Source organism: Pogona vitticeps, chromosome 2 (genome assembly GCF_051106095.1).
Source record: "Pogona vitticeps strain Pit_001003342236 chromosome 2, PviZW2.1, whole genome shotgun sequence".
NCBI classification, from domain to species: Eukaryota; Metazoa; Chordata; class Lepidosauria; order Squamata; family Agamidae; genus Pogona; species Pogona vitticeps.
Window position 1 is genome coordinate 129,981,581 of NC_135784.1, and position 27,728 is coordinate 130,009,308.

Here is a 27,728-nt window from a genome sequence, read left to right on the forward strand (position 1 = left end):
GTCGCCCCACAGTCCTCCTTGCATTACTGGCCTTGCAGTTTAGTAGCAAAATTAAACTCCACCCTCAGCACCTGCAACCACCTGTCTCTGAGGAATGCCATGCCCTTTTCTGTCTCTCTCCTCCATTTCTTCTTGAAGGCTAATTTGCAATATGTTAGCTACTTGTGCTTCTAAGTGCCTTCTGTCAGCATGTACATTGCTGTCCTAGTCAGTTACTTTAGCAACATGTACAACACATTGGGTGTGTGTGTGTGTGTGTGTGGAGAGACCAGGTGGAGCTGAGGGAGCCAATGAGTTGCCGTTGAAATGGGCTACAATACACTAAAGCTTATGCCAAATAAACCTCATTAGTCTGTAAGGCAGGTCTTTAGACTCATTTGGTTTACATAGCCTTTCCCTGGAAAATATTCTGCATAAGTTGCACTTAATGGGATTATGACCCAGGGAAGCATGCTTAGGCTGGCAGCCCTGGTGGCTCTTAGGTGCCCCCCCCATGAAGGAGGATCATTTGCCAACCTCAAGAAAAAAGAGTTACAGCATTCTGAAAGGGCCTGGAGCACATCTGAAGCAAAACATTGTGGCTTTTGCTGTTATCTGAGCTTTGGGAAACGAAGCCCCTCCTCTTTCTCCTCCTTAACTCTTCCAGAGGCTAAAGAGCTGCAACTTGGTGAACTGAAGTGCCGCTGTCTGCAGTCTAGACTTTCTATGCAAGCAAGGTAGACAATTATTCCCCAACCTTCTTTCTTGGTTAAGAGCAGCCTTTGCCAGGGCATGAGAATGGTGGATGCTGTGAATTCAGACTCTGCATCCTTGTTGAGGGTGGCATGGGTTCTCACTGTGGTGTGTAGTAAACAGACTGTGGCCTTCTTTTGTGCACAAGTCAATTTGGAGATGCTCTCCATCACCTGGTGAGGTAACCGAGGGCAGGAACAGCAGATGAGGGCCACTGCCACCTCCTGCCACGGGTAAGGAGTGCGTACATAGAAAGCCAGTCTGGTATTCACTTTTATCTTCCTTCCGATGTGGGTTGCAAAAAGTTAAAAGTTATTTTTGGAAAAACAGCTCCCCGAGTGTGCCTAATTCCTTCTGCACCAGCTCTTTCACTCTTTCTGAAACCAGTCCTTTCAAGTATCACTGATTTCTATTAAACATGGGCATACTCCTCAGAGAAACAGAAACGTCAGTTCCAGGAGAGTGGCTGAAAAAGCTATAGTTCATCTCAAAGTGCAGGTAATTTATGCTTCCTATTAGTTTGTTTTTCTGTCCACTTGTTTCTTTGTCCACATTCTGATGGAGTCGTACATTCATGCTGTACCTAAATCATCTGGTTTTTCTGCATCAGAGAGATTAGGAAATTTATACTGGATACTGTACTTAACTTATTGGTGGCTTCGTCTCCCCTTGAAAGTCTGATCAACTTAATCCGTCTATCAGAGTGAATATCCTGTACTTGTGCGAGTATGGCTTGTGCATTAGCTCCGTCTACAGTGATTACTATAGCAACAAGAGGTGTGGCTTCTATGTATGCAAATGAATAAATGGATTGGGTACACACATCCATAGAGCATATAAGTGTGTGAGAGAGTATATATATATATATAAATATATCAGCATGTAAGATTGTGTGGGCGCACATGCATAGAAAGTATGTACATGCATATGAAAATATATTGCATATATAAGTGAATAGTTTATGAATTATGTAGGTCTACACATGAACTGCTAAAACATATGCAAGTTATTCTAATGGCACTAAACTAAGAATATTCTGTATTTATGTGAACTTGATCATTCAAGTGGATTTAATAAGCTATAACAACATTTCTTATGGTCAACAGAACAAAATAAATTGTTTTCTTGTTGAATAAAAATTATGGCTTCTCTCTCACCAGTACTGGCCATTCTAAAAACAGCCACACACTGTGCATGCTCAGAATTACCAAGAAGCTCAATGCTCTTTCGTTTCTCATACTCATAGACTCAGGGCAGCATTTTGTCATTAATTTATTGCTGTCTTCATGATGTCCATCTGCATACACAGAAATCCTGCATAGCCCTGCCTAGGAAGTCACTCCGGATATTCAGAAACTGCTCCTGACGCTACTTCCAAATCCATTGTGTCTGGCAACCATTTTGTTTTACTATCATCCCCATTTATGCTTTGTCAATGGCTTGCCAGAACAAGGCTATCCCTGATTTTGATTAAGAAAAAAAATAACATTACACAAAGACAATTGTATACTGTTAATAGTTCAGGGAAGAATAGGATGCGGGTTGTTGTTGCAGGATTTGTATTTTCGAAGATACTGTTTAGACAGTATTTTGTAAAGTACAATATTTGTACTTTACAAAAAGATACACATTTAGGGTATGGAGCAGTGCTCCAAGACTGGGTTAGGTTGTCCGGTGCACAGTATCTGCTTCGCATCATAGCCCTGTTCTTCTTTCTTTCAGAGGGGCTTTTATGGAGTTGGCAAATTTTGTACAATTCTGTACCTAAAAGGTAAAAACTCTACCTTTAAATTACCAGGAGTTCTGATTTCTGCTCTCGCAGACATATAAGCAAGATTCTTTGGTGGCTCTCATTCACGGGCAGTGATTTGTCTGAATACTGTGAATAGTTTTCTTTCAGTGTTATTGACTTGAAATTGGCAGCACCCTTTGGTTGTCTTTTTATGAACATTGTTACAGACTGGAGTCCTCACAGAAAAAAAATATGGCATAATGTTCTTAACATAATTATTGTCATCATGTAACGTCAAGTCAACTGTGACTTACAGCGACCCTTTTCAGGGTTTTCCAGGTAGTCTGGGGGCCTCCTGGACTGTGCAGCTTGCCCAATGTCCACACAGACTGGTTCTATTCATAGGAGGAACAGTGGAGAATCAAACTCCCAACCTTTGGCTCCTCAGCCAGATACATAAACCACTGAGCTATCCAGCCAGCTGTTTTAGTGTATTTTTAGAAGGCTTGAGATACACCCTTGTTTTTCTTCATCATTTATTTATTTCTATACAGGTATTAAGTCTTCTCAACACATTTATGGATAGTCTCCCACAATTTGGTATCACATTTGGGATAATTAAGCCTGAAGTGTTTTAACTATTATTCCAGGTCTCTTTAAACTACCAAAGTAAACTAGTTTTACACCTTAGAACTCTTTCAAATTGTGCAAATATTTCACCCTTCCCTTTCTCCTGGTTGGTCTCAGTTAGTAATGAAGGAACATGGATCTTAGCCGGAATGTGCGTCCGAATTATGGGTTTAAAACACATCTCTGAACATTCCTTCTACCTAGGAGTATCTTTGAAATCTCTCAAGACATTAGTAACCCTTTCCCCTGCTGTAGTTCTTCTTCTGGAATTTTGGCAAGGAGAGGAAGGGTATTTTTATGTGCTTATTGAAAGTTTAATGAAATCTTCTGACTGAGAGACTCAGCAAGGAAATGAACATAAAATGGGAAACACCATAGCACTAAACTTGCAAAACAAATCAAGATTTAAATAAATTATGCCTGCAAGGGAGGACGAAGAATGCAGAATGTCACCAAAATATAATTGTACTATGACAAGAAAATGTCACATGGACATCGGGGAAAAATACTGGTAACATTAGTACAGAATCAAGTATCTCTAGAAGAACAGGTGCTCTATTTGGAATTGCAGGGCTTGGTAAGTTACTTTCCATAATTAATTAATTAATGGCTTCTGCCTGCCATTATTTTTAGATAGATAGATAGATAGATAGATAGATAGATAGATAGATAGATAGATAGATAGATAGATAGATAGATAGATAGATAGATAGACAGACAGACAGACAGACAGACAGACAGACAGACAGACAGACATAGAGATAGAGATAGAGATAGAGATATATATAAAATATGGCAGGCAGAAGCCATCAATAACTAAGCAACAGAAAGTTGATATTTCAGCATATATTTATAGTCATTCTTAAAAGCAGCTTTCTTTTCTTTTTCTTTTTTCTTTTCTTTTTGTCACAGTAGCCAACCAAGGATCCTGGAAATAGTTGTTCTAAACATTTTTAAGCAGGTACTATGCTGAAATGAAGAGAGAACTCAGTGCATCCAGCGAGTACTGAAATAGCCACATCTATTTTGAGAAACCAGTAACAACTGAAGGGGGGTTCAGGCTGGTTTAAATTTATATTAGTAGTGGTGAATTTGTTCTAGGGATTTATTTCCTCTGTTCTATTCTTTGAAGATGTTTAAGAGGATGGGCAAATTACTAAGAGCTTTAACGGAGCCATACCTGTCAATTTTGGCACCTGCAGAGCAAGCAGCACTGCCTGAGGGATGGGCCCAATTCCTCCCCCTCCCCCAAGAAAAAGAAGGAGCAGAATTTTAACTAAACATTAGAAAAAACGTCTACTGCCTTGGAATCTACTGCCTTGGAGAATGGTGGACTCTCCTTCGCTCGAGATTTTTCGGCAAAGGGCCTTAGAGTCTTAGAGTCTCTTCCAGCTCTACAATTCTATGGCTGTAATTCTGGGAATGTAATGTCTCTCAACCGAAAGAGAATTATACTTTCAAAGTGAAAGGGAGGTGTTGTGATTTATTTTCCTAACATTCATCAGTAGATGCACCCCTAGATGCTGGTGTCCTGGCCAAAGCCCCAGTTTCTCTGCCCTAGTTACAGCCCTAGTAGTCAACTTTTACTTACTGCAGCCATCAAAAAACCTTGCCTTTCCCAGACGATGAAGTATGTGAACTAAATAAACAGTAACTATCATCCATTGAGGGACGTGGTGGCGCTGCGGGCTAAACCGCAGAAGCCTGTGCTGCAGAAGACCAAGCAGTCGTAAGATCGAATCCACGCGACGGAGTGAGCGCCCATCGCTTGTCCCAGCTCCCGCCAACTTAGCGGTTCGAAAGCATGCAAATGCGAGTAGATAAATAGGGACCACCTCGGTGGGAAGGTAACAGCGTTCCGTGTCTAAGTCGCACTGGCCATGTGACCACGGAAGATTGTCTTCGGACAAAACACTGGCTCTATGGCTTGGAAACGGGGATGAGCACCGCCCCCTAGAGTCGAACACGACTGGCCAAAAATTGTCAAGGGGAACCTTTACCTTTACCTTTACCTTATCATCCATTGGGCTAAATCTTGTTAGCATATGTGTATGCAGTGTTGATGAGGTCAATAGCTAGCACTAGTAACATGTTTCTATACCCTTGTTTTAGGTTTCAAGGCTCCCTTCCAAGGTCCTTTTTGTCCTGAGGAAGCCTTATCTAACAGCAGTTAAGTTTCATCTGGGAACCTTTCCCTTATACACTTAATCAACTGAAGTTCTAATTGATTAATCTAGTCTATTGACTAAGCTAATTAAAGTCTGCTGCCCTAGAATTTCAAGTGCCTTTCCAGTATGGCTGTGTGAATAAGAGCATCTCAAGGGTTACTAATCTGTATTTATGGGATCGTGAGAATGTGGCATAAGTAGTACATTCTTTTCTTCTGAGAGATCCTCTGGTTCCAGTTCATCTTGCAACACAGTTGATAATGTTTGTGTCATCTTGGGCCTGACTACATGAGATCTATCAAGATCAGATGTGTTTTGCCCCAGGCTTAAATCAAGTCCTCATCATTCTAATTCCTATACAGAGTCATTGAGAGCAGCTAGTGTTTGCCAGCCTATATAAAAGCAGTCTGCTGGCAAGTAAGTACAGCTACTGGCCTGGCCCAAGAATTCTTGTACAGTGTATGGAAACTGCTAGTTGGCATTTGATATTTAATTGTGTTGGTGGGTTGCCTATAGGGATGTTCTTGCCCTCTAGGGTTTTCTGGGTTAACAAATAACTATAAACCATAGAGGGATTTGACAGCCACAGAAACACTAAGAGACTAAATGTCTTAGTTATGGCTTTGTTCTCCCATTAACAATGAGTAGCTAAAAATATCTGACTTCATTTTACTTTCTGAAGGGGAGATGCTAAACTTATAGTTTTTGTTTTGCCAGCACTATGAATGCACAGCCAAATAATTTCATATTTTTGCCAGCAACATTTCATAAAACATGTAATGAGGATAAAACATACTGTTCTGGGCGTTGGGGCTGTGCTGTGCACCATGCCAGAGCATTTCCTCATTGCTTATAGGGCTGCCTACTGCCACTAGGCCTCAGTCCACTTAGACTAAGAAGGAGACAGAGACAATCACAAAAAGGCACACGTACACACCATTTATGGTGTGAACCACATTGGAGAAATCCAATCCTATCTGTATGTGGCTTCATGTATGTAACTATAGGAATTTATAAGTTCCTACTCATCCAACTATGGCTCGTCAGAAGCAGAAATGAAACCTTAAGCATTGGTCACGTGAATCTTCTCTCTCTGTCTTTGTTCCAAGCATGTAGGACCAATCCATTGGGGGGAGGGAGTGTTTGTTGTTGTTGTTGTCAACAAACTCCTTTATTCTTAATCATGTGTCTCTGCACTCTAGGTTTGTCTCAGCTGCAATTCAGTGACTTTTTTTAACTGTTTAGTTTACTCAGTTAAATGGTCTGATCAGAAATCTCGCAGAAGTCAGCAAAGAAAAGATTAGTGGAGGCCTTTGGGAAATTATTTGTCCTTTGCAAGGACAAAGCACCCAAACATGCCCGGCAATAATGATTAATGGCAATGTTACACAAGGCACTTTACACACATTTTCTCCCCAGGGCTGCTAGAGAGGTTAGTATATTGTAGTTTCCAGTGTTAGAACCACATCAGAGATTGAAGATGAGGCTAACTTACTTGATGGATATCTGGCTATGACTAAACAGCAGTTGATATCAGTGCTGTGACAGAACCTGATTACTATATACATCTTGTCCTAGTTTCCAGAGTTCTTGTTCTGGAAGTTCTTGCCCCCTTCATCCAATGTGCATGTCTTTCAGTTAGCATGGATTTCTGCTGTTCAGCCTATGACCTTGCTGAATAGAACACAGAAATTTCAGAGTCTAGCTTAACTCTATCCACTCTAAACCTATATTCTTGTGTCCCACAGCCTCCACATAACAATGCAACAACACATTAAGGCCCTTTTATGATTTTGTAGAACACAACACTTCAAAGCAGTTGTTCTGTCTGCCCCTTGATATGGCACTCTCTGAGATCCTTGTCCTTCATGAGATCTAGATTTAGAGCACGATCTGAGTCTCTTGAGTTGCATTGTAAGCATATCTTGTCTGGCATAGGAAGTTCAAATTCCAAACTCTTACAGCTGTATGCTGAGGTCATGTAAAAAAAAATCATGCCATGTTTTGGCTTCCACACAATTTCAGAACATATCTGTTTTATTTCCTAGTTTGCTGCCTGGTGCTAGAGTAACCAAGCTGCTGGGTACTGCAGTACACTTCCACCCTCGTGACCCATCTTTGAAGTCCTTTGCCTTCTATTCTCTCTACCTTAAACCTCCCCCAGCCTGTTCCTTACCCAATTTTGAAGTAGAGGTGGCACAGTTGGTGGAAGGAGCAGTAGGAGGACAGTAGGAGGACAAGCGGCATCAGCAGCAATGGTGCCACCATGTTGACAAATAATGATGACAGCCTATTTATGCAAATGTGGCAGAGGGGTTGAAGGTTACTTGGCTATTTTAAAGGGGGGCAACTAGAAGAAGGTTGGGAGCCACTGGTCTGTGCAATCAACACTTTGAAAGTTTGTTACCTGTGCATATAATACCACTGTCATTTTCTGTATCCCATCTCTCTTGTCCCTCAGACCATATGCACTATGTATATAAATACAGCATGAAAAAGCAGTGACTAGTGTCCTGTTCAATATTTGCACACAGGGAGCTCCAACTGTGGAAGCTGCTGGGGTGAACTGATGAGTTGTGGGCATCTGCCTGGTTGTACACGATTGGCACAATGTAAAAACGCTACAGCAGCTTCCACAGTTGGAATTCTGCATGCATGGGAACATTGAACAGGCTACTGTGGCTGAGGAAGTACACCATAATCAACAAATGCTCAGTCTGAAATAAATTCTACTTTTTTGTATTTTGTTTTATTTTGGTTTTTGATTCATTGTTATATATACTTGTTCATTGTTCAGTAGCCTGCTTCCCCTATGTACAAAATGGGAATGGATAAATTAATAGAGCTTAAGGTCATCCGGATGTATAGACCTCGCATCCAGTATCAGAAGTAGCATGTCTCTTCTGAGCTGCTAGGAAACATAAACAAGAAGGTGTTGTTACACCCATTCCATGCTTGTGGCTTTCTGATGGTCTACGTGGCCCCTGTGCAACCAAAATGCTGGACTAGATGGATTAAGAGATCATATAAAATGACCTCCTAATCCATCAAGAGTAGGCATGCCTTCATGTCTTGAAGGTACAGTATGTCTTGAAGGCCTGTACCCACTCTCATTGAATCCCTGCATACTATAAATAGGCTAAAGTCATTGTTACTGTTATCTCTGAGGAGTAAGAGAGGGTACTTGTCCTTTGGCCATAACTATTGACTGAGTATGGTTGAGCTGGTATTTTAGTAAGGTCCAGCTCATGCTTTTTGGATCAGGCCTCAAGTAACTTGTAAAGCTGGTTTGCAGGGTTGTAGTTATGATGATGAGATACATAAGTCAGCCCTGTGTTAAGCAGAAGCCCATGGACAGATACCAGAGCTAGATCCAATTGCAAAGGGTAATTTTTCATCCATTTTATCCACCTCAGAGTTGAAACCCTTGTTCCAACTGTATATTCAAAGGTGAAGCATAATTTTGGTGGGAGGATGGCTATCCATGGAAGGGCATGCAAATGCCCCCAATCCAAAATGTATTTATTTTGGTATACACAAACAGATACACATCCAGTTAGGCCTCTTCTCTTAAACTGTCAGGGCTTTCTCGTGGGCAAAGCACACAGTTCCAAGAGCATAGCTTTGCTTTTTTCAGTGAGGTGCACATGCTCATTCATCATGTTCACTCATTCTCTTTTTGTTTCTGCTCAGAAGAACCTCATGTGCCATTATATGTCCCTGCAGATGACAGAAGTACAAATATTTAAAATATAGACAGCACTACTTATATAAATGGAAATGGTTGGGAATGGATGTTTCTCAGTGTTGTGCATTTGTTCCCCAAAGGAGATAGCTTGTTTGTTAATAATGTGTTGTTGTTGCTTAGTCGTTGGTTACTCTTTGTAACCCCATGGACCAGAGCACGCCAGGCCCTCCTGTCTTCCACTGCCTCCCGGAGTTGGGTCAAATTCATGTTGGTAGCTTCAATGACACTGTCCAACTGTCTCGTTCTCTGTCGTCCCCTTCTCGTCCTGCCTTCACACTTTTCCAACATCAAGGTCTTTTCCAGGGAGTCTTCTCTTCTCATGAAATGGTCAAAGTTTTGGAGCCTCATTTCCAGGATCTGTCCTTCCAGTGAGCACTCAGGGTTGATTTCCTTCAGAATGGATAGGTTCTCCTTGCAGTCCAGGGGACTCTCAAAATCCTCCTCCAGCACCACAATTCAAAAGCATCAATTCTTCAGCGGTCAGCCTTCTTTACGGTCCAGCTCTCACTTCCATACATTGCTACTGGAAAAACCATAGTAATTCCATGGCTGCTGTCACCATCTGCAGCCCAAGTAAAGTAAAATCTGTCACTCCATATGTTCCCTTTCTATTTGCCAGGAGGTGATGGGGTCAGGCCATGATCTTTTTTTTTTATGTTGAGCTTCAGACTATTTTTTGCACTCTCCTCTTTCACCCTCATTAAGAGGTTCTTTAATTCCTCCTCACTTTCTGTTGTTAATAAAGTAGCTGCACCCATTTTGCTGAGGAGACTTAAGAGCCTCAAACCTTTTCTATCTTTGCCACTATAGATACTCCTTACTATCTGCAGTAGCAGCACACCGAAGAATCTCCCCTGTTCTTCTTTCCACCAATCTGTCTGTATTGGCCACTCTGTCCAAAAAGGCAGGAAATGAAAGGTTACAGGTCACATTGTTGCTTTCCCAAGTTTCTCTGCTTTGACCAAGTTATCTCTTGCCAGCCCCACCTCAGCTGTATGCAGACATTCCAAAATAAATATAAAATCAAAGGACAGCCTTGAATCAGCTTTTTGAAAAAACATAACAAGCCGTAACTAAAGAACAGGAAAGTAAGGTGTTTTTTTATTTTTTATTTTTTGTTAATAGAATGGAATCTTGTTGTCTAGGTTAAAAATTTCAGGCCAGATCTTGGGGCCAACAGAAATCCACAAACCATCTTCCTGGTGGCAACAAACTGGATGACCGTGAATCTGGTTAGTAAACTCTGACTGGCAATGGCTCTTGGGGGTGTGTGTCTTCAAATATGGTGATTTCTGTTGTAGCTCAGTGAGTTGGGTACTGTTTCCTGGGATGCGTCTCCTGGGGAAAGAGTCAACCTATGTGGCCTTGAACAAGCTGCACAGTCCTGCGATATTCCCGGAAGAAGGAAATAATAAACCAATTTTGAGAACTCCATACATAGAAATCCCTGAAAGGAGCTGCCATAAGTTAGGATTGACTTGATGACACACAATTATTAGTCTTATTTCTGCTTTATTGTTGTTGTTCAGCCGTTAAGTCATGTCTGTCTCTTCATGACCCCATGGACCAGAGCATGCCAGGGCCTCCTGTTTTCCCCTGCCTCCCAGAGTTGGGTCAGATTCATGTTCGTACCTTCGATGACACTGTCCAACCATCTCGTCCTCTGTCGTCCCCTTCTCCTCCTGCCTTCACACTTGCCCAACATCAGGGTCTTTTCCAGGGAGTCTTCTCTTCTCATGAGATGGCCAAAGTATTGGAGCCTCAGCTTCAGGATCTCTCCTTCCAGTCAGCATTCAGGGTTGATTTCCTTTAAAATGGATAGGTTTGTTCTCTTTGCAGTCCAGGGGACTCTCAAGAGTCTCCTCCAGCACCACAATTCAAAAGCATCAATTCTTTGGTGCTCAGCCTTCTTTATAGTCCAGCTCTCACCTCCATACATTGCTACTGGAAAAACCATAACTTTGACTATGCGGACCTTTGTCAGTAAGGTGATGTCTCTGCTTTTAAAGATGCTGTCTAGGTTTGTCATCGCTTTCCTCTGAAGAAGCAGGTGTCTATTAATTTAGTGGCTGCTGTCACCATCTGCAGTGATCATGGAGCCCGAGAAGGTAAAATCTGTCACTGCCTCCATATCTTCCCCTTCGATTTGCCAGGAGGTGATGGGACCAGTGGCCATGATCTTAGTTTTTTTTATGTTGAGCTTCAGACCATTTTTGCGCTCTCCTCGTTCACCCTCATTAAGAGGTTCTTTAATTCCTCCTCACTTTCTGCCATCAGAATGGTATCATCTGCATATCTAAGGTTGTTGATATTTCTTCCGACAATCTTAATTCCGGCTTGGGATTCATCCAGTCCTGCCTTTCGCATGATGTATTCTGCATATACGGTAAGTTAAATATGCAGGGAGACAATATACAGCCTTGTCGTACTCCTTTCCCAATTTTGAACCAATCAGTTGTTCCATATCCAGTTCCAACTGTTGCTTCCTGTCCCACATATAGATTTTTCAGGAGACAGATAAGGTGGTCAGGCATTCCCATTTCTTTAAGAACTTGCCATAGTTTGCTGTGGTCCACACAGTCAAAGGCTTTTGCATAGTCAATGAAGCAGAAGTAGATGTTTTTCTGGAACTCTCTGGCTTTCTCCATAATCCAGCGCAAGTTAGCAATTTGGTCTCTAGTTCCTCTGCCTCTTCGGAATCCAGCTTGTACTTCTGGGAGTTCTCGGTCCACATACTGCTGAAGCCTACCTTGGAGGATTTTGAGCATAATCTTGCTAGCATGTGAAATGAGTGCAATTGTGCGGTAGTTGTAGCATTCTTTGGCACTGCCTTTCTTTGGGATTGGGATGTAGACTGATCTTTTCCAATTCTCTGGCCACTGCTGAGTTTTCCAAACTTGTTGGCATATTGAGTGTAGCACCTTAACAGTGTCATCTTCTAAGATTTTCATATGTCCACTGGATTGCCATCACCTCTACTGCTACCTAAAGTTATCTGTCTGGAGATGTAGGGATTGAATTGTGAAGTGTCAAGTGTTTGATCAACAGTAGACAGATGTCTTTCTTACCTACTATGGGCTACTTGGACAAACAGCACCTCACCAGTGATTCAATGAGTCTCTCCCTCTTTTTTCCATGGAACCAAGGCAAAGAAATATTGACTAAAAGAATTTAAGCTTATACTAGACCACTGAGATGCATTCCTCCAGTTCAAAATTGTCTCATTCACCTGAGAGAGCTCAATTTTATTATTTATTATATCACTTTATATTTTCTAGACGCTGTCTCTGCATGCAACTCTGTCATTAAGCCATTAGTAGCAATGAGGGGGGACACTACAAAGAAGACAATGGGCATTTGTCTCTGACCACCTAAAATTGCTGTATTTGTTTATGTTGTTGTATTATACCACATTAGTGGTATAATACAATCTGCCTTTGCAGGGAATTCAAAGAGGTATATACTGTATGATCTTTCTCTATTTTATTCTCACAATGACTTGTGAGGTAGTTTGGGCTGTGATACCATGACAATCCAAAGTTACCCAGCAAGTTTCATTACCGAGAAGGGATTTGAACCTGGGTCTCTCTGGTCCTAGCATGACTTCTCACCATTACACCACACTGGCTATCAGAGGCAGAGTCATGAAAAAGTCCAGCTAATACTAAACTGGAATGTTGAGATTACAATAGTGTATTCTAAAAGTCTGAAATGTAACAATATGCCAAGAACCTTGGCTTAAATTAAAATAATGCGATATAACTGCTTATCGCTTGGGTACTTCCTAAGGGTGTGCCCAGAAAATAATTTTCAGATGTGAAGACAGTGCCAATAGCCTGTGGCGTAACTATATAGGTATTGTTTCAATTCCACCACAGTTCTTGGTCACATAGGATTTCCAGGTTTTTGGAATACTGAAAAGTCTATACCATATTTTTCTGTGTATAAAACTATACTTTTGTCTAAAAATTTTAGACTAAAAATTGAGGGCCATCTTATACACGGAAGTAAGGTGGGGAGAGTACAAAAACAAGTGGAGGGGAAAGTAGGAATCAAATTGTTCCTCCAGGGCTTTGATCCCTGCTTTCCCCTCCATATGCTAATCCTTAGCAAAAGGAAAGCAGGGATCAAAGCACTGCAGGATCACTTTGATTCCTGCTTTCCCCTCTGCTTGCTAAATCTTGTGGGGCTTAACAAAAGGAGGGGGGAAAGAATCAAGGCAATCCCATGGCTGTATAATGGGGAAAGGGATCAAAACGATCGTACAGTTGCAGGATTGCTTTGATCCCTTTCCCCCTCCTTTTGCTAAGCCCCGCGGGGCTTAGCACAAAGGGAGAAAGCAGGGATCAAAGTGATCCTGCAGCACTTTGATCCTTTTCCCACTATACTTGCTAAGCCCCACTTAGATTTCTTAATTTTGGGTTAGAAAAGTGGGGGTCATCTTATGCACGAAAAAATGCGGTAAATTGTGTTTGGTTATAAATCATTACAGGAAGAAAAATAGTAGTAAAATATGTGTACTGTAGACAGCAATAATTCTATTGTTGTTTATACAGTGCCAGATACAGTATTTCCGATCAAAGTACAGTAATTAAAGCTATGCCCTTATGATACCTTAACCTATACATTGGACTTGACAGACCAGTTGAAAAGCAGGTACTGTTTCTCCCAGTAAGCCCTCATGCAGAAACAGGAGGCCAATGGGCGGGATCCGGCCAGCCCATTCCAGTCCTGTGTGTGCAGCTTGTAATAAGGGGAAAGCATGATGTCTAGATAGAAGCACTTGTGCAAGTATTACTAGGGGTTCGATGAGTCAGATGGAGGCACTGTGTGATCAGATTTATTCTCCAGACTTGATGCATGAGAGGAGAATGCAGGCTCAGTTTAATGAACAGGATAATGGGATTGTTGGTTTTTCAGCCACTGCAGGGAACAATAGTGTCAACACAGGTTTAGCAGAGGAAGCACTGGCAGGTAAGGCTGGAAATTTGAACATGAAAACCTTGAGCAATGGGTTGCATATTCTGGAGAGGGTAGAATCCATAGCTCAGGGAGTATATGAGAAGGCTGTTTGGGCATGCATTTTGTCAGGATGATAGTGCAGTTTTCTGCCCCAAGCCAAGAGTCTGGATTAGCATCTTCCATCACATTTGAAGTAGCAGGCTAATTTAGGGTAATACGGCATTTACAAGACTTTCCTTGATCTTATGGAAACTTCTGGAGGGCTCATGAAGAAAATCTGGGTGAGCCACCATTGCTGTCTTCCCATATCATTTTGCCTAGTAACAGGACGTGCCAAGTCCTGAGCCTGCTGTAAACCATTTTGGTTGGTTTGTTTGTTTGGTTTGGTTTTTTGCTTTGCCAATGGCTGCACCTGAAGGAAGGGAAATGAATAGTCTGCGACAGCAAGAAGCTGCTCCAAGGGTTGGCAGCAGGTCTCCCGCTTGGGTGTGGGACTCAGCAGACACCCAACAATGGTCATCCTTTGCTAATGGCTTTGTTGTTAAGTCTATTATATAAGTCCTTACAGTGCAAAGTTTTTGAACATGTAGGATTACAGTATCAGCTTGTGCTACATGAGCTGACATGGGCTTTACTGAACTTCCTTGTGCCTGGTTAGGGCCTGTCCACAGTGTATCTCTTCCTGATTTATGTGGCAACTGAAGACAAAAATATACATTGTGTGCTTTTGCCTTATTTACAGCACTATAGGCAGGCTTATCTTGGGCAGCAAGACCTTTCCTGTTTCCTGCTAGGATTAGCCCTGCACAGTTTGCTCTGGCAATGTAGAATTGAGTAATCCACCCCTGTAGTGAGTGACTGAGAATGAAATTATGCTCTGCCTATATGAGGATAATGAACCTTTCTCCTATAGGTTGACTGTGAAAGGTTCTGGGGAAAGAGGTCAGCGGTCAATGGAACTCATCCAGTCAACTTACTGTATACAGAGGTCTTCCCAAAGATTTCAGAGGGGAAAGGATGAGCTTGTTTGTGTCTGTGCATGCACGTATGCATTTGTGTGTGTGCACGCACGCACACACGCCTACACACACAATTAAAAGCTAAAATAAATCTAGCCTTAAACTGCTAGCTGAGCTCACTGGGATAATATTAGGATTCACTAATATAAATCAAATATCTACAGCGATAGCTGCCTCTGTAGGATTATTCAGGAGTCAGTACCAGAGCTTGGAGCATGACTTTTTAAAATGACTTCTTGAGTTACTAATTTCTTTACAGTCAGATAATCACTATTACTCCCAACTGGCAGATGCAATCTGTTATATGGCATGTTGTTAATGCACCTTGTTATCTGGAGAAATGCAGGGAAATAAGTCCCATTTCTTTGTAGTATGTAAGTCCAGCATTATACCTTAAAATACTTAAAAATATAAAATATGATACAAAATAATATCTTGTCACTTAGGAATAATAAGAGAATGTCACAAAACTTGAAAAATTCCCATTTAAACCCCCTAAAATGTTCTTTTATATTTTTGTAAGCAACTAGAAAACAATGGCTGAATTGTAGTAAGCTGCAGTTAGAATAGACTCATTCAATGGAACTCGTGTATGTTATAACTTACTAAATCCCTGTTCATTCAGTCAGCCTATTTTAGTGGTAACTCCCTACTAGATTTCTGTCATTACTTGTTACACCAAAAAGTAACTTCGTAATTACTTATTTTATTGCTTTTTAAATGTAGCTTAATTATACCATGTTACATCAAAAAGTAACTAATTACAGATAACCGTGGCATGTCTTTAGTTACTTCAAAACTGTGATCATAAACCAAACACACAGTTACAAGATAGGGGATATCTGGCTCAGTAATACCACAAGAAGGATATTGGATCTTAGAGTCATCGTAGATCACAAGCTGAATACGAGCCAACAGTGTGATGTGGCTGTAAAAAAGGCACGTGCTACTTTAGGATGCATTAACAGAAGTAGAGTCTCCACATCTATGAGGTCCAGTGGTGCCTCGACTTACAAACTTAATTGGTTCTGGAACTCCGGTCGTAACTCGAAATGGCCGTTAAGTCAAAGCACCATTTCCCATAGGAATGCACTGAAATGCAATCAGTCTGTTCCGGCCAAAGAAAAAATCACCAAACAAACAAACAAACCACTGTGAGACCCATCGGAAATGTGATTAATCCGTTCCGGCTGAAGGAAAAAAAGAAAAGAAAAGCAAACAAACCATGCAAGACCCTTTGGAAATGCAAAAAAAGCAAAGCAGAAAGCAAACCAACCATGTAAGACCCATCAGAAATTGGGGGGACCCAAAACGCAAACAAACCCTGCAAAACCCATCGGAAACACGATTAATCCGTTCCAGCCAAAGGAAAAGCAAAGCAAAGCAAACAAACTGTGCAAGACCCTTCGGAAATGCAAAAAAGCAAAACAAAAAACAAACCCTACAAGACCCATCAGAAATGGGGGGAACAAAACCCCAAAAAGCAAACAAACCTGCAAGACCCATTGGAAATTGGGGGGGGGGGAGCAGAAAACAAACAAACTTTGCAAGACCCATCACAGCATAGAAACATAATCCCACCACCCCGCCCAAAAGCATGCTGAAAAACCCACCCAGAACAGTGTTTAGAAAGTAACAAGCAGCACCTTACTTTACCAGGCAGTCTGAAGCCTCCTCCAATTGCGCAGTCTCTAACTGCTGGGGGGAATGAGCTACAAAGAAGCAGTTAGCAATCTGAATTCCCCGACTTTTTCCCCTGCATTTTTCTGGTTGCAACTCGAAGCTCTGGTTGCAAATCGAAGCAAAATTTTGCAGCCAGAGCTGGTTGTAACTCGAAATGGTTGTACAGTATGTCAGAACGTTCGTAAATTGAGGCACCACTATATTAGTTCCCTACTATTCAGCATTTGTTAGGCCTCATCTTGAGTACCATGTCCCATTCTGGACACTGCAAGAAGGATGTTCAAAGGAGAGCAACAAGGATGATCAGGGGGCTGGAAACCAAGTCTTATGAGGAAAGACTGAAAGAACTGGGCACATTTCACCTTGAAAAAAGGAAGACTGAGGGGAGATAAGATAGCACTTTTCAAATGCTTGAAAGGCTGTCATACAGAGGAGGGGCAGGACCTGCTGTCAATCATCTCAGAGCGCAGGACATACAATAATGGGCTCAAGTTACAGGAAGCCAGGTTTCAGTTGAATATCAGAAAAACCTGTAAACTATTAGAGCAGTACAATAGTGGAACCAATTACCAACACTGGAGGCATGCAAGAGAAATGTAGACTCCCACCTGGCAGACATCGTTTGATTTGTATTCCTACACTGAGCAGGGGATTGGACTCAATGGGTTTATAGGCCTCTTCCAACATCATGATCAACAGTGTCTGAGGACATATCACTTCATGTTATCCTCACTGTCAGAGGTATGATCAGTGGGAGAGGAGCCTTTTTAATGACTTGGCATGCTCCAGTCCTAATAGCCTTTTACAAGAGAGTGTAAATAGTTTTGCTTCAGAAGGCTTTGGGGAAAATCTTCACTGATCTATGGTACATGCATGCATGCATGCATGCATGCATGTATGTATGTATGTATAATATTTTTACTTCCCCCCCGACAATATTTAAGAGCTAAAAATAGTAAGTGTACCAATACTTTTGAAATAATTAAATAAGCATTATATTAAAATTGGTTAAAAATAAATACTAAAAATACATTTAAAAACAACAGAGCTCTAAAATCCATTTAATAAACCCCTCTTAGGTCACTAAAGAAAAACTTGCCTGTTGTTTGCATAATACTCTGATAATACTCCTAAATGCTGTTTTTAAAAGATGCACTGTGGGTTAAAAAGATGAAGTAAAAGTATATTTAATGTACAATTCTAAGCTAACAAAAAGGGATAGGAGTACACTTTCTCGGCAGAGCTACATCCATTGGAACAGTAAAAAGTTATTTCAGAATAAGCAGTTAACTTGTTTTAAATTAATGGGAACTTGAGGAGAAACTCTTTTCATTTGTGCTTTAATATAAATTTATCAAAGTCACATTTCCCAGCCTAGTTCACATTCACAAACAAAATTATCCTTCAGCATTTGCATTTCTCTAAATTTTACAGTGCAATTCTCCAATAAAAATAATTGTCCTCCTCCTCCTCCTCATATTCATGTGCTGTCAAGTTATTTGTGACTTATCACAACCCTTTTTCAGGTAGAGAAAGCTCATAAGTAGTTGATCATTCCCATCTCCTGGGGGCGTCCTGTAACTGTGCAACATGCCCAAGGCCACAAAGGCTGGCTCTTTTTCACAGTGGGGAATCGAACTCACAACCAGATAACTGAACCACTGAGCTCTCCAGGCAGCTCCAGAAAAAATAAGTATATATTATTATATCTTATATTGCTCTTGTGTAAATTCTGACATGTGGTTGGCCTTTTTCAGGGTTTCCTAGGCAGAGAATACTCAGAAGTGGTTTACCACACCCTCCTTCTGGGGGTGCCCTGGGACTGCGCAGCTTGCCCAAGGCCACACAGGCCTTGCTCTCCTCCTGGGACACACAGTGGGGAATTGAACTCTCAACTTCTGACTCCCCAACCAGATATATAACTCACTGAGCTATCCAGCCAGCTTTAAAAAAAAATACAAATGATTATAATAGGAGAATGTGCACAAAGTGCATGTATCAGGGCAAATAATGTACAAAGGAGCATATACTAGGAGAAACATATGAGGATGCACATTTAATTTTCCTGAAGATTTTTTTAAAATGCAACCAATTTGGAAACAATGAAACATCTTTCATTTGAGAGATGAAAATCAGGAAAGAGCTGAAATTAACTGATTTGTTAATCAACAAATATTTAAGCTCTTGTTCCAGTGGTATGTTTCTTAACTTGGGTTGTTCTCTCCTACTTTTTCTTACAAATATGTAAATTGCTACATTACGTCGATGAGCCAAAGTATACGTGTGGCGTGACAGATCCATTTTGAACCCAAATTGGACTGATCAGAAACATTCCATAGCTGACAACTCTGTTCGGCAGGTAAAATGAATCATAATGACATGACATTCCTTTAAAGCAATCTAGCTTTTGCTGAGGAGGTGGCCTTGCAGAAGGACAGGCAGAGGTTTTGATCACCAAATAGGGTAAAACAGTACATTATGTGGATTGATCCAGAAGGAATGATTGGCTTGGAAGATGCTTTCGAACTGCGCAGTCCTTCCTTGTTTTTGTACTCTCCTGTAACTGAATCCCAAGCATGTGCTCGTAAACTGGATACTAAGATGGACAATGTGGAACAGCAACTTGATAGGAGGCGCACTCTTGTGCTCTTACACCTATTGTCAAAGAAGGTCCTTTAAATTAGGACATTTCTCTCATAATGTGTTTGTTTTTGTACTACTTCTCTAGGGTGGTTGTCCTGGTTTGAAGCTTTATACACCCACCGTCTCCTTTGTCATTGAGAAATTCAGCTTTCTAATGTCTCCAAGCTTGCTAAGAATAAACTTAATAAATTAGCGGGCCCATTTCAAGTGCACCACCGCTGGTTGCTCTGGCAATTTTAATCTGACGGTGAAGCTATCCAGAGTGCTCACTTAGCATGTGGCCAAAGCCTGAGGTATTTCCACACGGCTGTCTTCAGGACATCCAGTGACCCTTTGTGTGCCGCTTTGACAAGCCGAATGAATTTATAAGAATCTTCCAGTGGAGAAGCTAGCAAAACTGTTCCTTCTAACACACTAGATGGAGTTATCTCACTGAGATCACCTTTCCCTTGTCTCGCCAATCTTGCCCATGAGAGATTATTAAACAATGCAGCTGTATTTTATGCTCTCCAGGGCTGTATATCCTATTCAGTGACACACATTCTTTGCAGGTCAGTTGTAAAACATGTTGGAGGAAGTTGGCACAAAAGCGCTGCCTTCAAATCCAAGCAAACCTTTCTGCTTGTACATGGCAGCGTTTTATAGAATGGTCTGTAACCTGTTAAATGAAGCCTTGCCTAGGCAGAGTGTTGTTACATGAGGGGGGGGCGGGATTGGTCACCAGTGGAGGGAGAGAGAACTGTTGATCTCTTACCGAGAAAAAGTTGGAAGCCGAGAGGAAATGAAATAAAACATCTGCTGCCAGCAGAGCTGGTTCCTTACCCCCAAATATTTCACCATAATGATCCCTGTGGCAGAGACTAGCCGCCCTGAGCACGGCACAAGTCGAACTGCTTCTACTAGATAAATTGTAGATAATTAAGTGGATTGTTTCCTGGCTCTGCTTCCAGCTTTGTTTCTCCACACAAGATGCAGACAAATGGTGGGAGCTGCCTGGCCAAGGATTCCACAGACGTCATCCCCAGAGACGATGCTTCTCTCACACACACACCCCAACCCGACGTACATCAGAGGAAGCAAAAACAAAAGCAATGCAAAACACTTGGCTTGGGCCTTCCCTGCTGGGGGACCAGGGGGCTATCACAAAAGGGATAAGCAAGGCAGCACTGTGTCAAAAGCAACAAAGAGCAGCTGCCATTTCATACAAGACTGAATCCAGCTAATGGAAGAAGAGTAAGCAGGGGTAATGGGATAGTAACCCATACAACCAACACTGAATCACTCTGTTTTTTGTTTTCTGATATTCTTTTAAACTGAACTAAATCCAGGATTCCTCCTTTGCATCTGCTCCTACACAGTGCAGGATTGGGAAGAAGCAGGGAAGGGCATGGCTGCCTGTGTTATTTGGGAGCAGAGGTTGTGTGTACCTTTAAAGACAAACCTGGGTGAAGTTACATTTTTGGATTACAGTTCCCCGAATCTTCCAGTCAATGGTGGAGTGGGGGTTGTTCTGGGAACTATAGTCCAGAAAGTTGCTTTCTGAAGCCCTGTTGCAGAGTGATAAGGAATATACTGCTAGCTGCCTTGGGTTCTTTTTAAGAAGAAAGCCAGAATAAAAATATTTTAAATAAATATATAATCTATCATGTGACAAAAGTGCTTGCCTAGTGGTGCTCACACTTGATCACTTATGTGTCTGGTGGAAACTCTTCTTCTCTCCTAGGGCACTAACCAATAGACATAGGGCATGGGCTTCTTGAACTATCTTTAGAAAACAATCTAGCTCACTTGTTTCTTTTATCCCCAGGACTGATTAACACATCCAGTTCTCCTCCCAGCCTGGACTGAAGAAAATACTGTACTGTTATCCCTCCATTACTCAGATATTGTGTTGCAACCTCTCATTCTGGTAATGTCAGATCACAAGCAGTGATATTATTAAAAAATGAGAATTTTACTCTACACACGATGAAATCCAATCTGTATTTATTGCCTTTAACCGCCAGCCTCTGGAGTCATCCAGAATAAATGTTTTGAGTTCCCTGAAGGAAAACTCTGGCTTTTGCACTCCAGACATTGTTAATTAGACTGTGTACCAGCCCCTCTCCTCCTCCATCCCCCCCCCACTCTACATGGTGCATGCAGCAGAGGTGTGTGAATGACGGTAATGGGACATCATGTGAAGATATGGTATGCAGTGTCTTACACCTCATTATGTCTTGCCATGATGGAATACCCAGCATGCCCTGAATTGGCAAGAAGAGTGGTTTTGTGTGGGAGCAAAGGCCCTTCTGAAGCTAATCTTCCAGACTTTGAGTTTTTTGGCAAACACCTGAGTAACCTCAGCACTGCCTGCATGGCTGGTGACTAGGATGGGAGGTGCCTGCCAGTAGGGAGAGAGCCAAATAGCTCATCTTCTCAATGCCTTGAAAAGAGGCTACCATAATCAGAGGCATATAACTGTTTTGCTGAAAGGAGTCTCAGCTCACAGGTCCAGAACTCACTGCTCTTAGTCTTCAGAGTTATAAAACCTTAAAACCTTCTGTGATAGGATATCTCCTGACGACTCCCCATGTTATCTTTATTTGTCTGTGTTAGATATTCTGGACACTGGATTATTCTTGTTCTTATTTTATGAAGCCAGCATGGGTCATGTCCAGTAGGGTTTCTGAAGGCATGGTCCCTAGTGAAGGCAGCAGCTGGCCAGCTGCTTTCCTCAGGGATAAAGACCAGCTGCACACAGTTGTCAGGGCTAGGCTGCCTGCCCTCTCCAAGGAGGCAAATGTGTGAGCTGTCAAAACATTTTGGTCAGCAGGAACCTCAGGAGCAAATGCCATTTCCGGGTTACTGGCTAGCTGCAGAACCAAAACCAAAGATGGGGAAAGTTACTTGGGAAGGGGCCATTATTCTCAAAATACCTCCAGCAACATGGCCAGTGGCTGCCCTGCCCTGGAGCTGTAGTCCAAGTAACCTTTCCCAACTCTACTCACTCCAACTTGAAGTAATTATGCTTCATTACCCTTCTACCATGGCAGAGCATCATGGTGTTGCTGGATAGCTCAGTGGTTTAGGACTCTGGCTGCAGATGGTGGGAGTTCAATTCCCCAATGGGCCTCCTTGACAAGGACTGGACTTGATGATCCATAGGGTCCCTTTCCAGCAATCCAGTTCAGATGATTTGGGCCAGTATTTCAAAGAGTCCAGTAAATCCTTTTGAAAATTGAAGACTGACAAACTGTAGTTTACTTGCCTTCTTATTTCACTTGCACTGCTGCTAGACCGTTAGCAGGAACAAAGCAGAGGAAGCGTTTACATTCCTTTATCTTCCACCAGGCAACAACAAAAAAGGTTTGCCTGATCATTCAGGTGTCACTAAAGCCACAGTAATAGGCAAGTAGAAACAGTGGTGAATTCTTAGTTGCAATGTTCCCTATCTTTTTTCTTGTTCTTTTCACAAAAAGGAACAAGGAAACCCAAAGCTCTGCAACTTCCTATTTCCATAGCCTCCCTTATTATTTGTGCCCTGGAGCCCTCAAAATGGAACATATCAAGATAAGCAAAACCATCTCTTCCTGCTTAACTGGTGCAACTCTAAACTGGATTAAGGGTATGCCATCATGTTAGTTCATGCATCACATTAGGCCTATCATTTTCCGGGAACCTCAGTTGTACAGTTCAGAGCTGCTGCAAGGTTCAACTGAAAGTGGGAGCAGCACTTGCACAGACATGTCATGAGAGCTGAACTCCATAATAACACAGTGCATTTTAGGCCTTAATTTGTATTGCCTTTGCAGTCTTTACAATAAAGCTGTGAGGAGGGTCAGTACTAAACCTTCTATTGTAGACTGAAGACTTGAGATAGAGTGAGTTGCCTAAGCCACAAGAGAATTAATCAAGGGCTCCCTGGGTCAAAACGTATATTTCAACCCTGCTTTTATGGCAGAATGAGACACTAACAGAAATCTGATCACCAATGGATGCATCAAATGTCTGCATGGAACCATGATGGCCTAAAAATGATAATGTGTTATCTATCTATTACTTTTTCTTCAGTGTCCACTGAGGTTAAGAGGTATGCTAAGATAACACAAGATGACATGAACTGGATTTATCAATGTACTGATCTTGGATACAATTCTTATTCAGGTGCTACCTGTCAATTTAGAGCAACCACAGACAGAGGGATGCATTCTAGCCCCACCCCTTCTGTTTCCAAAGTTGTAACTTATGTGGAAGATAAAGTCTCTGAAGACTTGATCCTCTGTCATCCTTGGGAGCTTTCTGCAAAAGATTCCTGATTTAGAGTACTGATTTTCCAGTGTCCCCAAAACTTCATGGAGGTTCTCTCTCTTTAGACTCACCATTCTTTACTTGTAGAGATGGACATTGGAAGAAACGGAGAGAGAGGTCTAACCTCTATCCATGATAAATGGATAGATAATTCCTGAAAAGGGCTTTAGTATTTTTGTTTAAGCAATAATGCAACATCATGAGAAACATGACAGTTGTGTGTTTTTATCTTTTCCTGAAATAGAACAATTGTTCAAAAGTATTTTTCATCTCTGAGAAATCACTCAAAGACCCCTAAAACAGTTGCAGGTAACCATGGTCCTCCAAATCACTTAGAAATACAATTTCAGTCAGCCCTAGACCGGTTGGTCATTGGTGAAGAAATACGAAAGTGGCCATTCAAAAACATGGAAGGCTGTAGTTGCCCACCTGTATTCTAGAACAATAAGAAAACCAACAACAGGATTCTCCATGTATGTCAGAGGAATGGACAGGATCAATAGGAAAACAACTGAGGGCATAAAATCCATTGAAAGAAGGTTGTGTGGTGCCATCTGTAAAAAATAACCTTGATCACTGATTCTTTGATCTCCATCTGGATTCTATGCACAGGTTTGTTTTACAGCAAGGTATAGTACAGAATGCTTCCATTATCAAAATACCCTGTTTCTCCCAAAATAAGACAGGGTCTCAATTTTTGCTCCAAAAATGTGTTAGGGCTTATTTATCAGGGGATATCTTATTTTTTTCATGTACAGCACTCTACATTGGTTCAAATACAGTCCTGTCATCTTCTGGTTGTTGCACAATGGTAGAGGGCAGGGTTTCACTCAACTCGGGCTTGTTTTTGGGGTAGGGCTTATATTATGAGCGTCCTGAAAAAAACATACTAGGGTTTATTTTCAAGTTAGGTTTTATTTTAGGGAAAACAGGGTAGCATTACTTGAACCATAACAATGCAAGGTTGTTATCTGCCAGTAATAAGTGGTTGGGTTTTTTTGAGGGGTGGAGGTTTGGTGGAGCGCTTTGCATATCACTGACACAATCACACATTAGAGAAACTTCCCCTTAGCCGTGACCTCCAATAAACCAGAACTGTAAACAAGTCCTGATTTTGAAATCTGAAGTTAGAGAGCAGAGTCAGGCAAGGAGTCTGTCCTGCTGTCACACAAGCTCCCAGTTTCAGCAGAGGCCTCCCTTGTGTTCTGTTGGGCCCCCGTTTTAGCTGAACAACAGTATGTGCCAGCTATTTTACAGCATGAATGACGGGTCAGGAGTTTCCTAATTGCTGTTGGGTTTACCTGCCCTTGCCTGGAGCAGCTGAGGGCTTTGGCTGGTGTGGTTGCATCACCCTGCTGTTGTAAGCAGACTTGAGAAGAAACAGCTATGGAAAAAGCCCATAACATTCCTCTGTTGGCCATCCAGGCACTATCAAAGCATTGCCCCTACTGCCTTCATCTTTGAATCTTAATCCAATAGCTTTACAGGAATTCTGCAGGATAGACTAGGGAAGTGTGGGGGTGCTGGGTTTATGAATGTCTGCGCGCCAGGGATTTGGCTAGCAAATACTGGTCCGTGGGATCTTTGGAGAAGGGAGTTATCTCTAATGGGGAGAGTCTGTTTGGTACAGTCTGCTTCCATCTTTTGGGGGCTCCGGCACTCAGGATTTGCAGTTCCAAGCATGTCTTATCAGGGCTTGTGCAGACATTCCTGTTACCTGGGGCCATTAGTGCTCCTTTAGGATAGCCCTTCAGCTTATCTCCAGCTCTCCCTATTACTGGGCTGTACTAGCTGTCTACAGAACTGCTCCTCTTTTAGTCACGTAGGAAGGAAGGAAGGAAGGAAGGAAGGAAGGAAGGAAGGAAGGAAGGAAGGAAGGGAGGGAGGGAGGGAGGGAGGGAGGGAAGGAAGGAAGGAAGGAAGGAAGGAAGGAAGGAAGGAAGGAAGGAAGGAAGGAAGGAAGGAAGGAAGGAAGGAAGGAAGGAAGGAAGGAAGGAAGGGTTTTGCCCCTTGGACTTAGCAATAGGCAGAGATGGTGAAAGCAGACCAGTGTTGCTAACAAAAGAGGAACCTTTTCCATGGGTGGATCCATTCATTTGTTTTGCTTTCAAGTTCAGGGCCTGGCCAGTTATTGTACTTGATGGCTGGAGTTGTTTGCCACTTCCTCTCCTAAGATGTGGCACATATACCGGAATGTTTAGCTCAAGATAAGGATCTGTTGATTTGTGTTGTCTTATAGGTAACTCTGCCGCAAATGCCTCTTTCTTGTTCATATTCTTCTGTTTGTGGGGTTATAGCACTGGCCACAAAATGACATAGCATGTCCATAGAGAGAGAGGCAGAGCTAAATAGCAGCCACAGTATCCCTTTCTGCCCCATGCAGGAGTTCGACATGTGGACCTCAGAGTCTGGTGCACTCCAATATTAGATATAATAAACTGGTTGTCAATTTGAAAAGTAGTGAGATGATTTCAAAATTGGATCTGGTTATGAGAACCATGCTATTTATTTATTTTATTTATTTATTCAATTTCTACCCCGCCCCTCTAGACAGCGTCTACTCGGGGCGGCTTACAAACATTAAAACACATTAAAACAATGTAGAAAAATAACTAACATAATTATTATAATTAATATTATCCAAGATGGCAACATTAAGAACCAGAAAAAAAAGGGGAAGGAACTTAGGTGACTGGGGGGAAGGCCTGTCTGAATAACCATGTTTTAAGTTGGTTTTTGAACACACCCAGCGAGGGTGCCAGCCGAATTTCAGTGGGAAGTGTGTTCCACAGCTGAGGGGCAACTGCCGAGAAGGCCCGGTTTCTTGTTTTCTCCTTCCGGGCCTCCCTCGGCGTCAGTCCCCTCAGCCGTCCCTGCTGGCTATGTCGGGTGACTCGGGTAGATCTGGGTGGGAAGAGGCGATCTGCCAAATATTGAGGTCCATGCTACCATGGACCTACTGACTTTGAGATACAGAGAATGGTGTACATGAGCATAAGTGGGGAAAAACCAGATGACCTGAAGTGTATGATGCCTTCCTAGTAGGGTCAGCCTAGAGAAGTCAGTCAGTCTTGACCAGTAACGTGCACTGCATTACCCCAAAAGCCATAGTGAAAGACCATAGAAAATGCTGAAACCAGAGTTGGAGAACAGTTAGCCCTCCAGATGTTCTTGAAGGGCTACAACTCCCATTAATTCCACTTGATTTGTTGGGAAGGTTTGATGGGAGTTGCCATTCAACATCTGGAGGGTCTTAGTAAGTTGACAACAACCTCACAGAGGTGAAGCTTCCATCTCCTCTTCCTTCTTCCTCCCCTCCATAAGATGTGGGGAGTCTTTGATCCTCCAGATGTTTTGACCTCCAACTTCCACAGTTCCTTACCATCGACCCTGCTCTGTGGGGCTAATGGGAGTTGTAGGCCAAACACACAAAAAATTTCTGGCCTCGTCCTGAACACACCAGTTGTTGTGAGCATCCATACAAGTGCTTTGTATAGCTGTGCAAACAAACACCTTCAACAAACTGACAAGGAACACTAAACTGTAAAAATATACAGTATTGACACTCACCCTTGGCCATAGGCTCCATGAATTCCAGACTCTTGTTGTTACTCAAACTGGTCTTTATTAAAATAGGGGAAGGGGATACAAAAGTTGGTTCGGTGCCTGATTTTCACCATCCCAAGAGTCCACAGGGCTTATTTAACTCCACTAACTCCTTGCTGCCTTCAGATTCCAGCGGGCCCAAGTTCCATTCACCAAAGCCCCTGTACCTCCAGTCTAACTCTCAACACTGACCCTAGCCAGCTGATGTCCTTATTTGTACTGATGCAGGTTGCCAAGTCCCAACAGTATGTTTAATATCTGGAGGACTGCTATAGGTGCTTATTGTGGTGCTTCCTACACCAAAACCACCTTTGAGTTGTGGTGGATCCAGTGGCTGGGTGTCTGTGCTATATTGTGGAAACTAAGACTGGATCACAACTACTGCACTTCTTCCACATGCTTTACCTGCAAGGAAGCAGTACCCTTTGCCCCTCCATGGATCCTGCAGCAGCCAGAATTCACCAAAGGTGAAGAAGATGGGAAGAGGCTCCTCTGAAGCCTCAGCCTTGTCCTTC

At 42.2% G+C, this 27,728-nt stretch overlaps 1 long non-coding RNA gene across 1 annotated transcript; it reads left to right on the plus strand.

The window, feature by feature from the left end:
- The first annotated feature begins 667 nt into the window (after window positions 1–667).
- LOC144586904 (uncharacterized) lies at window positions 668–25,577 on the plus strand. The gene is made up of 2 exons (XR_013541993.1): window positions 668–716; window positions 20,268–25,577. It is a non-coding gene; the product is annotated as an uncharacterized LOC144586904 (long non-coding RNA).
- Window positions 25,578–27,728: the final 2,151 nt, after the last annotated feature.